This window comes from Prorops nasuta, unplaced genomic scaffold (genome assembly GCF_024137725.1).
Source record: "Prorops nasuta isolate Cenicafe-Biocafe unplaced genomic scaffold, Cenicafe_Pnas_1.2 PNAS00027, whole genome shotgun sequence".
Classification (NCBI taxonomy): Eukaryota; Metazoa; Arthropoda; class Insecta; order Hymenoptera; family Bethylidae; genus Prorops; species Prorops nasuta.
The window spans coordinates 1,970,865-1,982,891 of record NW_027116824.1 but is presented as its reverse complement, the minus strand read 5'-3'; the positions used below and the strand labels follow the sequence as shown (position 1 = coordinate 1,982,891).

General features: G+C 37.0%; 1 protein-coding gene across 1 annotated transcript in view; it reads right to left on the bottom strand.

Moving 5' to 3' along the window:
* Positions 1-12,027, bottom strand: part of LOC136782572 (uncharacterized) — a 34,492-nt gene that overhangs the window by 15,930 nt on the left and 6,535 nt on the right. The gene's annotated exons all lie outside the window — the stretch shown is intronic.

Genomic DNA, 12,027 nt, shown 5'->3' with positions numbered 1-12,027 from the left:
GAATTTTCGATTTAATAATATTTTGTCTTGCAATCTCACCCCCACCCCTATCTCCCTCTCCCCGAACCCTAATAGCGATCTTAAGAATGTACACGATGAGTACAAAAGGTCGAAAGGTCGATAGATTAAGAAAAGACCATTTAATAACTTCGAAATGAATTCTTTTATCATCCAATAATCTCAATTAAACTATCGCGTTACTCCGATTATCGTCTCTTCATCCCCCCTCCATTTTTTTACTCTGCCAACCAAGCGTTAACAATCCCCGAGTAGTTTTCCTTTTTCTCTCGATACTCGAACTTGATTTATGAAAGAAAGCGAGGGAAGATTAATAGCGAACCGAAAAATCTCTACTGGCATTTAGCCTGCGCCGTGAAAATACAAGTCCTCATTAATTCGGACCACCGTCATAAAGCCCTAGGACAGAGCGGTACATACCGATGCACCCCCTCACCCCCCCCCCCCCCACTCCCTCTTCCATCCTACTCCCCCTCGCAGACACTTTTTCGACCATGCGTTAATACAACCCTTTTCTAGCCCCCCTCTACTATACGCCCAGCCGCTAAAACCATTGCCGTGCGCGGTATACGTTCACCCCCTCCCCCTCTCCCCTCCTCTCTACCCCCTCTCGCCCCTTACTAACTACACAAAAGCTGCGTATTCAATTACCCAACATCGACCAGTCGGATAATGAATGTGCATGGCATGAAAAATATTTCTCACACACTACCTCCACGCGCAAAGCTGCTGCCTTTTACTTCTTTCCTTCGAAGCAGAGATCGCACGATACGAGCTTCCGTATGGAAAATATCAAATAAAAGCAATTTTTCAATTTTTGGCAATCTTCGTGGAAAGAGAAATGGAATTTTTGTAAAGGTCGTATAGTGCAGCTATCGATATTTTTCGATACTCCTACACATTCGATGGAACATCGTAGAAAGAAAAATATATTTGTGAGATTTGCATTGTTGACGCCGACTACTGATGAAAACAACGGGAGGTCTGATAACGGATCTCAATTATCAGTTACACTCGGTGATCTCTCCCTTTTTTCATACTCCCTTTGAACGTTGATCCTTCTTTTCAAACTGGCGCCAATTTACAAAAGCCGTCCTTTTAAAATAGAGAGCTTAACTGTATACGATACACCTCGCGTGTACTCGAAATTGAAAGGAGTAATTGAATTTGTTTCAAAGTCGCAGTTATTTTCCAATGCTTTTGTACATTCCATTGTGCGAATCGCAGAGGAAAATAATTATTAAGATTTACGCTATTGAGGATTAGCGATAACGCGTCTGCGAGAGTCATGATAAAAGAGGGATCTCGCGTTTAATAATGCACGCCTCTGAAAATCTTTCATTTTGTCCCAAAAATAACGACTAATTATCGCTCGAGCGTTTTGATCCTCCTTCTTTTTAAAAACACGCTAATTCCCTAAAATTGTCCTTGCAAAACTGTGCAAAATTTAGAACACGCTCTTTGCATTCAAACACGCACTTGAATTCAATTAAATTGCAGAAAAAATAATTGTTAAAATGACGACCGTCCAAAAGTCGATCCTCCTGTTTGAAATTAACGGCAATTCGCAAAGTGATCCTTGCAAACCGGGTGCGTAACTGAGGACACACCCCGTGTACTGGAAATGGGAGAGGGAGTTGGCTCGAAGTACGGTAACTTATGGCGGTTGTGGCTCTGATGTACTAATACGGCTTTGCTGGTTGGTAGGGGGGGAGGGGAAAATGAGAGGCAACGAGGAGTGAGAAAATCGCTATAGGGCGATTTCACCCACCTCGTCCCAATCCCACTTCAGCTTCCAGTTTCATCCCTAACCGAGCCAAGCACACCCGGTGTTCCCCAGGGATCGTCGTGTACCTGTTGGAGGCGACTGCTCAACATGTTTTCCGAAAACCCGCAAGTCACTGCGTCTCACTTTTTTTACTTTCCCAACTATTCGCTTCGTGCATACCAGTATGGTTGCATCGAGGTGAGAATGTGTGAAAGACATGTGCACACAATCACTGTTATTTTTTTTTTATTTACGTATATACTTTATATATATATATATATAATTACAAATTCTCACTTCGCTATGTTTGCGTTGGTGAAAATATGATCGCATTGGTATACACACTAACGTAAACTTTTTTTTATTTTGAGGAGAATAATTAATTTAATATCGCAAATACTGATGGACGTTCCACGTGTAGGAGTATAATCCTGCTTATTTTTACAATTATTTTTCCATAGCTCTAATCCTGTGTATACTATAAATACAAAGTTTTAAAATGTATTTCGAATGGAGATTTAAATTGATTTTCCGTCTTTTGTATTTTCATGATACAGAGTCACATGGCAAGCTTACATAGCTGTATAAAGTGCTTTTCTGTTAAAATATTTTTACATTAGTTGGTAAGTTTACGGAAGAGGAAAGTAGGGTGCGGCATTTCGTATCTTTGCCACACGTGTGAACACTTAATTTGCAGTCTCTAGAAAAGCTGTTTGGTATTCGCGACGCCATGACAAAAATAACTCTGTAGAAATTAGTGGATGTGCTAAAGAGAAAATAAATCGCAAACGTCACCGGTTGAATAAAGGTGCCCTCGAAAAAATAAATTGAGAGAGATGACGGGGACTCGACGATGAGTGCATAAAAAAATACTGCTGTCAAGGCTCTATTATCTTATAAACATCAGACATCAGTCTAGAATAACTGTGCGATCGAAGATCTTATTCCAGGGGTTAAAAAATATTTCAGAAATAAATTGTGATTTATTTTTAGTCGAAAAATTTATCAAATATTTCATACATTCGAGCCGGGGAATTTTTTAAACGTGGTATTTTCAACTAGTCGTCAGCCACACTGATGGTACACGTCAGTGTGAACGTGTTAATAACGCGAGAGATTATGTCTGTATTTCCTTTCCTCGCTTTAGAAATAGCCGAGTTTTTCGAGTAAAAATGAAAGCCAGTGGAAGGGGCGGAAGATAATTTTACGCTTTTGGATTAGATCCGTCTTTTACGAGGAGCCACCGGAGGAAGGAAATGTTCTTTGATAAAGCTAACAGCGTTGAGAGTTAAAAAAATAAAAGAATTTTGCTTTTTCTTTTTTACCCTCTGTATCTTTTATATCTATATATACATTTATCGATCTCCTTTTCTTTTTTACGAGGTTTCACATATTCCGAAATAGACTCAGTATCAACAATTTTACCAGTTGGAGAAGCTAGGACTAATTTGAACCGTTTAAAGATTCGATGATAACTTCATGGTATAATTATCAGTTTTAGAATTCAACCATTAATCTTCCAATTTCCCCACCCCTATTTCCTTTTACCTAGCTTCAATAATATGCAGTAACAATGAATATTTCAAAAATTGATCGACTCTATTATCAATTAATTTTTTAGTAAAATATTTTTTTTAGTCTACACATATAATAAAAAATTAGACAAAAAAAGCTCATTAATAATTCTATCTTTAACAATAACAAACAAGCGATCAATCATTTTCAGTAGCAACGATGATAAGCCTTCGTTGGCAAAATAATGATGAAAAGTCAATCTTATAATAAATCAGTTATAAAATGCAATGTTTGTGAAACGTTAATCCATAAAAAAAGGCAAATTACAAAAATACAATAAAGAGAATTGAACAAGCAGTAACCCCCAGTATTGCACAAGTGCTTCCTTGTATCATACAGGATGCAACAAATCAACAGCACTTATTCGGAGGAAGCAGTTACTAAGGGTTTACTTATAAATCCGCAAATCCCATTAACATTGTTGCAGGAGAAGTTATCAAGTTGCTATTTCATTTTACATACCGGTTATTATAACTCAATGATAGTATTAAGCTGCTATACACGCTTATTAAACATAAAACTCGAAACTAATGCACAAGCAATGTTCACGTGTCTCCTAAATGGGCACTGAAAGGGTTAAGTGTCTTGGATCAGTATATAACGAAGAATGAAGATTTGATGGTGAAATATATTCATGGTTAAAATACAATTTATCGATTCTTACTCGCAGTAGTTAAACTCAACAATAACAAGAACTTTATTAGACTGGGACGAGACTGAAATATGCCATCGAACGTGTCCATGTATGAAAATTATGCGACTCTTCGCGTATTTTCATAGTGATTGAATTACCATCGATGCATCAATACAAGCTGCGCGTTCTTCGGACGGTGACACTTGGCAATGTTCCTGGAACGTGTTTATCGTCTGGATGTATCGAGGTTTGTTGGGAAGAATTTTTTTTTTAAATAAAATCGATGGTAACTTTTCAGGAAAAAATTGTTGAATAAATGCAATGGTGAAACTGCAGGCGTGGAAAAAATGTTACACCATAGAAAGTGCGTTGGCAAGAGGCAGGCTTTGAACGAGGTAAAATGAAAGTAACAAGGAGAGTCGAGAAGCGATATTTTAAAATTGACGTCAGGGCGGAAATAGAGCATAATTCGAGATACCGAGCAATGCAAGCATGGCGAATAGAAGCACGGTGCGTACGGAACGCTATGCCATGCTATATCGTAACAGTATGGCACATGCACATCTTGATAAATATAGCTTTGTGTATATGTAGAGTTAAATATAGCTTTTTCCGCGAGTACGCAAGTATTCCACTATGCATTTATCATGGCACGAGTATTCTCTGCGACTGTAACCGTCGATTCGAGTGTTTGTCCTTTTCCACGTCCCATCCCCACTATCTATTAGCCCCATCTTTAGGCTTCAACACACACACACACACACACACACACACACACACACACATTTATTCTTACACTTTATTTAATTCATAAAATAAACTTGTTATCAAGAGAGTACCCCTTGTAACACTACTGAGAAATTTTAAAATACATTTTTATCGATTCTATTATCAAATCTCGTTTCTCTACAAGGCATTAAAGACTTTCTATAAATAAATCGCAAAATTCTTGCTCTTTGATATTCAATGTTCTTTTATTTTTTACTTTGTGTAATATCAAGGACAGAATTGAAAAATTGTAATTTTCAATTCATAATAAAGCTGAATATTTCTTTCCTTCCTTAATTCAAAATTACCAATTCTATTACTTAACATCGTACAACTCGATTTTACATAACAATAACAAAGTTCAATTTAAACAATCTATACAATTTCACTAAAATAAAATTTCCCGAATAAAAAAACCCTTTAGCTAAATTCTCATTGTACACAAATTTAAAGAAATATTCAATAGAGATAAATAGCTGTGAAAGAGTATAACAAGCTTGTGATCAATGTGGATTATTCGATGATGAAAACGAGTATCCCAAAGGTCCCAAAAGTTAATCATTTACGCGTACGAATACACGAGGAATCAGAAGGCAAATGGTACGCACAAGCGAGGCGTGAGAGGAGAGCTAGGATAATAGAGCAAAGCAGAAGAAGAAGAAGAAGAAGAAGAAGAAGGACGACAGAGTCGAAGAGCATACCAGTGTGCAAGTGGTATGTGCTACGTTTCGTGATAGAGAAATTGTAGTGGAATGAGCGTGGTACACAGTGCATGGTAGCGCACACGCTAGCATTAGATGATTATGGATTCAGTGAGATCAGGGGGCAAGCTCAACAGGCTGGTAAGCCAGTGACTTGAAGTCATGACAACGGGTGCCGTAGGGTCAATAAGTGTCAATTGGGGCTATCCAAGTCAAATGATGTCAATAGTCTGTTGGAGAACAAATGCGGTGTGGTACATGTTTCTCTTGCTCGCTTCTTTTTTTCTCTCGTCAACTTTTTCCTCCTGCATTTATGTTTCTCTGCTCTCTTACAGCTATGCCACACCCCTTATCTTCACCCACGTACTATACATATATAACACGTACCCCCAACCTCCCACACTTTCTTTTATTCCCCTCCAATGACTCGGCACTCTTTCCGAATACAAACAAAATCTTAAAAAAAAAAAAGAAAATAGAGAAGAACCATCTCTTGCATGGAGATTCCACTTTTAGTGGTTCATTGTATTCGCTTGACACGCTCCGATTCTTCTACTCTGTTGATTTTCTTAATTAATTTAACACGTTTTGTTTATTCGTGATTTTAAGGCGATTTGGATATTTGTAATTCTTTTATTTTTTTTTTACCGTATGCAGCAAAAGCTTCGTAGTCTTAAGCGGATCTGAAAGCGAAACTTTTTTTGATAGAAAATTCGTAGTTTAATGGCAACGTGCGAATCACTTGTCCTCGTTGTTTTCTTAGTTGATTGTATTGTTATGGGTGAGTTGCTGTGTGTGCGACGAGTCTCTTTATAATGCGAAATTTAACAAGAGTAGAGTTTTCTACAAGGTTTCCTCGGGACTATTGTTGCACGAGGAATCGTACGGATGATATCGAGCGCGTTGAGTAAAAAAAAACTCATGTACCACTTTGCAGTAAGGGTATTTATTTGTTTAAATAGCAGGGCAGGGGTCAAGCAATGAGCGAGGGCTCAGCGATAGTGCACGAAACACGACTAAGATTTGTATGTGTGTTCCGTTTGTTTTTTTAATCAGCTGATTCCTCTTCTTCTCGATGTAGATCTCATCTCACTGTTTAATTCCAAACTTTCTTCCTTCTTGAAATTCCTCGAACTTAATATCCACGAGATAACACTGATAACGTTCGGTAAACAGTGGAGTACTACAGGTGTAATTAAATTTGTGCTAAAAATAAGTTTTTAGCAAAAAATAACTGACGTACGAGGCATTGATCGCATCAGCACCAAAAGTGTACGCAGATGTGCACAGCTGGAAAGTCAACTGTACTGCACTTGATCCGAATTAATGCTATACATAAAGCTAATGAGAGTATGCATTATGTAGTAATTTATCATCGCTTTAATTGTTTAATTTTTCATTTTACGGAGCCTTATTTAACATTAGTTTGAGTTAAATTGAAACGGAATCAACAAGCTTGTATTGGTACGCTTTACGTTTTAATCGGTATCAGATGTTGAGTAGTGTGACGAAGCTCATGACTTTATCGACCGTGGCATTAATCGCGGGGCGTGGCTACGTAAATCGATCTACTTCTCACCCGGTTGACGCGGTTAAAGAAATGGAAGTAGAAACAGAAAAAAAGTATAGATTGAAAGTAGAATCAAGTATTTTTAGTCATTCAAAAGTGTATGATGCAAAAATTCTATTTTTTGAAAATTCGAAATTGAGGGTAATAAAAATGGACTGATTAGTCATAAACGAGATAAAACGAAAAATAATAATAGTTAAAAAAATTCTGTTGCGAATAACTTTGAGTTTAACTGATAAATTAAAATAACTATCATTGCTTGCATCAGTGTTTCAGATCATGGAAGTTTGGAGAAAGTATGGATCCTACGATAGAGAGAAAGAAAAAAAGAGTGTGAAGCGCTTATACACGTTTGTTCCGAGTATTGATCGGAATCAAACGAGAGAAAATCTGTTGTAAGATACTTCGTTCATAATTATTTCAGCCACGTACACTGAAAAAAAGTTGTACATAATTATTCAACCTGTTAACAGTTGTCCATAATATCAATCAACTAAATTTATTGATATTAAAAATAATCATTAATAGGCTGAAAAATTATATACTATTTTTCTCAGTGTAGTAATAAATGATGCCTGCTAGAATAGAGCATAAAGAAAATCTAGGTAAAGTAATAATTATGTTGATTATATCAACATAAAATATCGGTATCAGATAAATATATAGATATGTTGTACATTAGGGAATAAAGTTTGACACCAATCTGACTGTAAAAATATTTTACTCATAGGTCAATTATAGAAATAAAAAATAAATGCAGGTATCGATATATAGCAACAGCTATATATACTAATGGATAAAAATGTTGCAAAGGCCCAGTCACGCAGAGCTCCGCATGTAAACAAATAAATATAATACTGAATTTATTTTTTAATATTTTCATAACCATGTGAAATTTAAAAAAAAATTGACAGGTAATCTACGCTTTACGCGCCTGATCAACACTGAAAGATGCGCGAGAAACATGTGAATCGTCACCTATAGCAACAATGTGGATTACATCACTGCGACACACTACGCTCTAAGCAGCCGAAACTTGAAATTCTTAAAACGATTCTGCTTTCACTTGCCCTTCTTGGTCAAACCCTTAAACTAAAAACGTAAACTAGTAAATTAGTAATTTTCATAAAATAAATGATAGTGAAAAATAATCACTTGGCCTAGGCAAATCAAGGGAAAATAAAAGAATATATATAAATTATAAGATTTGATAATTTAGTACAAGAAATTACGTATAGTTATAAGAAATCCAGAGGGTGTATAAATTTTCAAAGGAAATTATCCTCCCAAAAATAATTTAAACTGTAAATGTTTTTAATTTTAATTTTTAAATAGTGTAGAGCAATAATGTTTTGTGTGATTTAAAAATGAAGCTTCTTGCGAAGAAAGTATTACGTAAGAATGTTCGAAGCTGAGGAGCTACATTGAATGTGGGTTAAAGTACCTGGGTAGTAGTAAGGGTGGCCCGCATGTGAAGGATGAACGAGCGGATGTGGAGCCCGGAAATCCATTCTGGCTAGCGAGGAAGCGTTCCACTCGATTCTCAAGTTGGTAGGGGGGATGGTAGTGGTGGTTTACTACTGTGTCCGTATCTAAGCCAAAGCCGAAGGCTTGGTTAGGTACGCACGCGAGTCTCGAAAGCTACGAGGAAGCTATTTTGACGCAAAACTGATGACTTTTCTTCGTGGACACGGCTGACAAATCGAGGAGCATTTTATAAGCACCCACTAGTAATCCTCTATCGATCCTCGCAACAACAACAACCTTATCTATATTTCTCCTACCACTCTTCGTCGTGTCGCACAACCAATAACAATTACACTTGCCACTGGCGCACAGATTTTACATTATACTTCTTCACAATTTACATTTTCAGACACCTCACAATAGTTTAATTGTTTCCTTCAAAATAAAAAGAATACATAGAATCTACTCAACATCGAGCAAGCACGCTTTTTACAAGGTTAAACAGGGAAAAGAGTAAACAAGAGTTTGGGAAAATACCGAAGAAACAAACTTATTTCGCAGAAAACGATTGTTTTGACTTCATCGGGTTTCGAGAAGTAACACGATACGAATGTATTTGTATGGAACAAAATATTATTCCGTTTTAGTCTCATTGTTAAAGCGGAGACGGCTGATAAAACGCAGAGTTTTGATATAACGGGTCGACAAGTTCTTTCATCGTGCGCGCATAAGGATGTAGACGCGAAAATGAGGAGGTACGAAATAGGATGGGGTGAGAAGAGGGAGGGCAGGGGGGGGGGGAGATTGGAAAGAGACAAGATGAAAGTAGCCCGATTACCATAGGTACCCTGTGGCTTATGATTCTGCGCGCGTGTCTCTCTGACTCTCTGTGAAGTGTAGCAAGTGAGCGTTAAGTTAGCGAGCTAAAGCTGAAGCACGCACTTGACATACCGACGCGTCGTTCAAAATCATTGTCCAATTATATAACTTTTGCCGATGCAGGAGCAATGTCGCCGCGCTACTATGCTTAATATTGATAATACCGCTCAAAATCCTTCGGTAGAAATTTTCCTACATCGAAATCTTAAAGGAGCCAGAAAGATTAGTTAAAATTATTTTGAAGCTAAAATCTTTAGCAACTGATCTGATACACTTTTGTGATTTAATGCACTACCCTGTGTTATTAAAGTAGCAAAGTTTTAATGCAAATGATGAAGATAAGCTTCTTCTTTAAAGAAGGAGGGGCTGTGTATTTGATAGATACAAATGAGAGTCAGGACAAATGTGCGAGGTAAGAAAGTAAGGAGGAGTGGTGAGAGTAAGGAGAAGAGTGTCGATGAAAGGAAAAAGATAAGGTGAAGTGAAGGGATAAGAACGCGGTAGATGCAGAGAAACGTTCACTAATCATCACTTAATTGGTCAAGAGTGAAGAGAAAGCAGATCATGCCACTACTGCCAATTGAAAGAGTGATTCTGCATTTGATCCGCCAGTAGATTCCGCAAAAATATTTTCATTCCGCACATCGTAGAAACACGCTAAGCGTCTCGGCCTTTGTGCGCCAAATAACTACGCTTATACGTTGCACGTAAATATTCAATAAACCTTCCGCTAAATTTACCAATATATTCCTTTCACTAAAACGAACGATTTCAGTTTACGATTTAGAACCACTGCAAGTACTCGCCTTCTTTTTCTACAATTACCGAAAGAGTAAGCACGTAATGCAGAGAAAATTTCAAGAAGTCGTTAAAACTAAAGCTATAAATGTTCATTGTAATTTGAAGCGCGGAATAGGTCGAAATTATAGTAGGAAATTTAACGGAGGAGAAAATTGAAAAATATACATTAAGTTTTAAAGCATCAGCCCACCAAGAAGAATTAACAAAGGTGTGGAATTGGTTTGAGGCAATGTTTGCATAGCGAAACTATGAAAGATTCTATGCATCTTTTTTCGTGGAATTTGTCTCACTCACGTGATTCGTCATTCGCAAAACACTTGTAAACACGACGCAACACCGGCAACGGCCGATACTCGACTATTCTTAATAAGCCATCGCCAGACCGCCTGCGCTGGCTGACTCAGCGCTGCAGCGCTGAAAGAGACAGCGGGAAAGCCGAGTACAGCCGAAGTCCATTGGCGCGCTTCGGTTTCTTTCGTCAGCGCAGTCAATCCCCCTCTTATATGTGATCCCCTTTATTCTTTTCAATCCGCACCAAACCTCCCTAGTTCAACTATACCATCATCTCCACCACTGCCACCATATGACAAATAAGAATCGTTGTGACGACCAAATAGGAAACTTATGGCAAAACATCCTAATATGGAAAAACTACCTTGAGGAAAGACTCGTTACTCGGTGTTTAGAGGCAGTCTTAAAAAGGTCCGGTGATACCAAAACAATTAGAAAATATTTATAATGTAACACATACAAGATTTTTGGAGTACATAGTTCTTAAATCTAATTGATCCTTCAAGATCAGCGTACGAATGGTAACATCAATTCTTTTTTCTTGGAAGAAAATATATTTTATAATATATTTTTCTGTTTATTAAATGCAGTCTGATCATCAATGTGATAAGGAGACGTTATAGTGTAGATTAATTCTCGTGATAAGAAAATAGATCTGATATAAGGAGAAACAAAGAACGCAAAAGATGTATAAACAAGTAAACTGAAAAAAATATACAAGAGAATATTAAGCACAAGAGTATCACTGGTCGAATTTGCACAGAAAGGATTATCTTCAACCAATAGTGTTCTTACGTTTAAAATTCATTTCCTTATATTTTCATCAATCGGAGTCCTTAACAAATATTACAATGCAATAAAAAGATGTAGGAATAAAGACGAAGGCAGCATTAGTTGACGCAGAATCAGTAACTAACGGAAAGGCCGGAAAAGTAAGACCAACCGGTTGTCGAGTAAAATCAATGCGAGATGGCGACAGACATACCCCAACCAGACATTCAGCTAGTCAGCTCCCTCCGACCCTAGTTTTTCATTGGGCGCTGTCACTCGTATTCGTTCTTCGCTTCTTCTCTCTTTTTTCACGTCCAAAGCTACCCATCATCTTTTACATTTGCCTTTATTTTCAACGACAATTGGACTTATCCATTTACCTTCATGTTATTTTTACCACCTGTCCATCACTTCTCCTATTTATTTATTAAAATCACATCGGTAATAGCATACTGTTACTGTTACAAAATAAGTTCTGTAGTTTACTTGTCAATACTATAAGAAGCACTTTAATAATTTAGAAAGTATTCGATAGAACTGAAAAATAATTAACAGATTACTTCTTCTGTTCCCAATGATGACCAGTTTCAAATAGGTATGATTTTTTAAAAGGGCTTATTGATTATGTTCTAAGAAAAATCGTTAAAATAGAAGGAAACGACTACATCTACGTAACTTTTGATTGTATCCTTTAAAATAATCATCAAATTCTAATCAATATAATCAGTTAATTGCCCTCTGCAAATGTATTTTTACATTTTTACTAAAAATTTCTTTAAATCGA